Source organism: Pagrus pagrus (assembly GCF_965226575.1).
Source record: "Pagrus pagrus genome assembly, chromosome: 18".
NCBI classification, from domain to species: Eukaryota; Metazoa; Chordata; class Actinopteri; order Spariformes; family Sparidae; genus Pagrus; species Pagrus pagrus.
The window spans coordinates 29,259,777-29,264,521 of NC_140202.1; positions in this window are offsets into that span (position 1 = coordinate 29,259,777).

Sequence of the window (4,745 nt, forward strand, 5' to 3'; positions counted from 1 at the left end):
CTCTTTCTGTATTTATTTCTTCTTCTTCTCTTTCTGTATTTTCTTCTTCTTTTCTTTCTGTATTTTCTTCTTCTTCTCTTTCTGTATTTATTTCTTCTTCTTCTTCTTCTCTTTCTGTATTTATGTCTTCTTCTCTTTCTGTATTTATGTCTTCTTCTCTTTCTGTATTTTCTTCTTCTTCTTCTCTTTCTGTATTCTCTTCTTCTTCTTCTCTTTCTGTATTTATTTCTTCTTCTTCTCTTTCTGTATTTTCTTCTTCTTCTTCTTCTCTTTCTGTATTTATTTCTTCTTCTTCTCTTTCTGTATTTTCTTCTTCTTCTCTTTCTGTATTTTCTTCTTCTTCTTCTTCTCTTTCTGTATTTATTTCTTCTTCTTCTCTTTCTGTATTTTCTTCTTCTTTTCTTTCTGTATTTTCTTCTTCTTCTCTTTCTGTATTTATTTCTTCTTCTTCTTCTTCTCTTTCTGTATTTATGTCTTCTTCTCTTTCTGTATTTATGTCTTCTTCTCTTTCTGTATTTATGTCTTCTTCTCTTTCTGTATTTTCTTCTTTTCTTTCTGTATTTTCTTCTTCTTCTCTTTCTGTATTTATGTCTTCTTATCTTTCTGTATTTATTTCTTCTTCTTCTCTTTCTGTATTTTCTTTTTCTTCTCTTTCTGTATTTATTTCTTCTTCTTCCTCTTCTCTTTCTGTATTTATGTCTTCTTCTCTTTCTGTATTTATGTCTTCTTATCTTTCTGTATTTATTTCTTCTTCTTCTCTTTCTGTATTTATTTCTTCTTCTTCTCTTTCTGTATTTATTTCTTCTTCTTCTTCTTCTCTTTCTGTATTTATGTCTTCTTCTCTTTCTGTATTTATGTCTTCTTCTCTTTCTGTATTTATTTCTTCTTCTTCTCTTTCTGTATTTATTTCTTCTTCTTCTCTTTCTGTATTTATTTCTTCTTCTTCTTCTTCTCTTTCTGTATTTATGTCTTCTTCTCTTTCTGTATTTATGTCTTCTTCTCTTTCTGTATTTATGTCTTCTTCTCTTTCTGTATTTTCTTCTTCTTCTTCTCTTTCTGTATTCTCTTCTTCTTCTTCTCTTTCTGTATTTATTTCTTCTTCTGTTTCTGTATTTATTTCTTCTTCTTCTCTTTCTATATTTTTTTCTTCTTCTCTTTCTGTATTTATTTCTTCTTCTTCTCTTTCTGTATTTATTTCTTCTTCTTCTTCTTCTCTTTCTGTATTTATGTCTTCTTCTCTTTCTGTATTTATTTCTTCTTCTTCTCTTTCTGTATTTATGTCTTCTTCTCTTTCTGTATTTATGTCTTCTTCTCTTTCTGTATTTATTTCTTCTTCTTCTCTTTCTGTATTTTCTTCTTCTTCTTCTCTTTCTGTATTCTCTTCTTCTTCTTCTCTTTCTGTATTTTCTTCTTCTTCTTCTCTTTCTGTATTTTCTTCTTCTTCTTCTCTTTCTGTATTTATGTCTTCTTCTCTTTCTGTATTTTCTTCTTCTTCTTCTCTTTCTGTATTCTCTTCTTCATCTTCTCTTTCTGTATTCTCTTCTTCTTCTTCTTCTCTTTCTGTATTTTCTTCTTCTTCTTCTCTTTCTGTATTTTCTTCTTCTTCTTCTCTTTCTGTATTTATTTCTTCTTCTTCTTCTTCTTCTCTTTCTGTATTTATTTCTTCTTCTTCTGTTTCTGTATTTTCTTCTTCTTCTTCTCTTTCTGTATTTATTTCTTCTTCTTCTTCTTCTTCTTCTCTTTCTATATTTTCTTCTTCTTCTTCTCCTGTCTGGAGCTCTGTCTCCTCCTCGGATCTCGGCTTCGTGTCTGGCCGGCGGCCCTCGTCTGTCTCCCGGCTGTGTGTCGGTCCTGTCCCGGTCCTCCGTGGCCCCGACACGCTGCTGAACAAGCCGAACACGGAGCACCTCCCGCGGCCTCAAAGCGCCGCCGCTGTGGCCGGATCTGGAGCGGATCTGAGGGCTGTAACCTCCGCCGCCGCTCCGTGAACCTGAACACATCCCGACAGATTTCACTCTGATCTCCAGCTTTTTCTCTCTAATGAGCCGCTAATTATCCGCCGACATGATCCCCGAACACACGAGGAGCCGAGCGGAGCCACTAATGATTTATTAATGTTAATTATACATCAGGTGCGTCATGATAAAACACATTCATTATCATTTAAAATAATCAGCAGGATTAAAAGATGATTTCTCAACAAATATTTAGAATGAAAACATTTTATTGTTAAAACAAAAATAAATAAATAAAAACATGAAAGTCAAATTCATTGTTTGTTGTCTGTATTTCGTTCCAGAATGTAAACACAAACAAAAAGATTAAAAACAAATGTTAAATAATTTGATCTTTTCATTCATTCCACGTTTAAAGAGTTTCAAGATAATTAATTACAGATTAAAGTCTATGGAGTTATAATGACACTCTGACGTCATTCTGCTGTCAGCCAATCAAACAGCTTCTCTTCTGATAAACTGATTATTGATAAAGAGTGATGCCTTCAGTGACACCTGACAGTCAGAAACAACCAGCTGCTGCTCACTGAGTGTGTACTGTGTGTACTGAGTGTGTACTGAGTGTGTACTGAGTGTACTGTGTGTGTGTGTGTGTGTGTGTGTGTGTGACATCTGATTTGTCAGCTGCTTCTCACCGTTTTACTGACGCTGACCTTCATCATTTACCCGAACACACTCACGCTTTTATTTTGGAGGGTCACAGCTGGCGGACCTGAAAAAAAAAAAAGATTTTTACTCAGTTTATAGATTAAAAACAGTTTCAGCTTCTGTTAGAGATTTTTTATATTAAACTATTATACACACACACACCTTCTCACCTGTTTACCGCAGCAGTTAAAACCTTGTATCTCCAGACTTTCTGGTCTGAACACAACTGTGGAGGATTCAATGTCTCTCAGGTCGCCTCTGAACCAGATCCAGGTCCAGATCAACAAGTCCGGACGATAAGAAACATGCCGGATATCAGCTACAAAGAAAAGAATAAGGAGACGAAACTCTCACAGGAAGAAAAGAAAAGGAGAAAACAAACATTATTTTTGTGAATGAGACGAGAAATTACACAAAAATGAAAATGATCCGCTAGAACGGGACAGAAATAAAGAGAGACGAGACACAGACCGGGTTCACGACTGAGATGAAGATCAGACGAGAATCAGTGTGAACGAAACAAGAACTCCGACCAGCGACACGAAGAATCTGGAGACAGTTTGAACAGTTTCACCTCAAAATCAGAAGAAACGGAAATAACAACTGGTCAGAACCAAACCTGGATCTGGTACAGTCAGAGACCGTCAGAGACCGTCGAAGACCGTCAGAGACCGTCAGAGACCGTCGAAGACCGTCGAAGACCGTCAAAGACCGTCAGAGACCGTCAGAGACCGTCAGAGACCTTCAGAGACCGTCAGAGACCGTCAGAGACCGTCGAAGACCGTCAAAGACCGTCAGAGACAGTCAGAGACCGTCAAAGACCGTCAGAGACCTTCAGAGACCGTCAGAGATCGTCAGAGACCGTCAGAGACCGGCAGAGACCGTCAGAGACTGTCAGAGACCATCAGAGACCTTCAGAGACCTTCAGAGATCGTCAGAGACCGTCAGAGACTGTCAGAGACCGTCAGAGACCATCAGAGACCGTCAGAGACCGTCGAAGACCGTCAGAGACAGTCAGAGACCGTCAAAGACCGTCAGAGACCTTCAGAGACCGTCAGAGACCGTCAAAGACCTTCAGAGACCATCAGAGACCTTCAGAGACCGTCAGAGATCGTCAGAGATCGTCAGAGACCGGCAGAGACCGTCAGAGATCGTCAGAGATCATCAGAGACCGTCAGAGACCGTCAGAGATCGTCAGAGTCTTTCTGCTGCTTCACACGCAGTTTTAATCTGTTTCAACTGTTTGATTTGTGTTTATTATATTTATTTATTGATCGACTTGATCAGACAAACAGAAACTTTAATTATAATCATCTGATCAATAATATGATTGACATCATTAGTTAAATGGCTGCTGGTTGATTGATTATTGAGATCAATAATCAGAACGTTTGTCACTTTAAATGATCACAGAGACTTTTGAATACGACGTTACGTTTACAAATAAGACGTTTCAGTTTGAAACAAACAAACTTTAATAAAACATTTGATGTGTTTATATTTTTCTTTTTCATCATTAGAAAAAGTCGTCGCCCTGTCGGGCTGATGAATCTGAGGTCCGACCGGTCCAACTGGTCCCAGTGCCACCCAGTCTGCTGTAATACAAGCCATATGTTCCCGGCGGGGTGGAGTGGGGCCGCTCGGGGCCCTCCGGCGGTGGCAGCGGCCCCGGGGCCCCCGGCATCATTTGAGTAAAGCCCTCGGCCTCTTTTCTCTCGACTTGCGCCTTATGGAGGAAGACATGGACCACAATGCAGCGACCCTCGGCCTCTTTCTTCCTCTGGCCTTTCACTGAGCAGCGGGGCCCCGGGGCCACTCAGCCCTTTGATGGGGATTGAATTAATTATCTCCAATAACATTATTGTGCTCGAGCAACCAAAAGAGCAAAGAAATCCCCCCAGCACCACAGAAGAAGAAAAGAAGAGGGGAGGGGGGGGGCGATCAAAGAGGAGAGAGAGAGAGGACTGGGGGATCCCATTAAAATGATAGGAAGTTTATTAGAGCACTGAGAGTGTGTGTGTGTGTGAGAGTGTGTGTGTGTGTGTGTGTGTGAGAGAGAGAGAGAGAGAGAGTGTGTGTGTG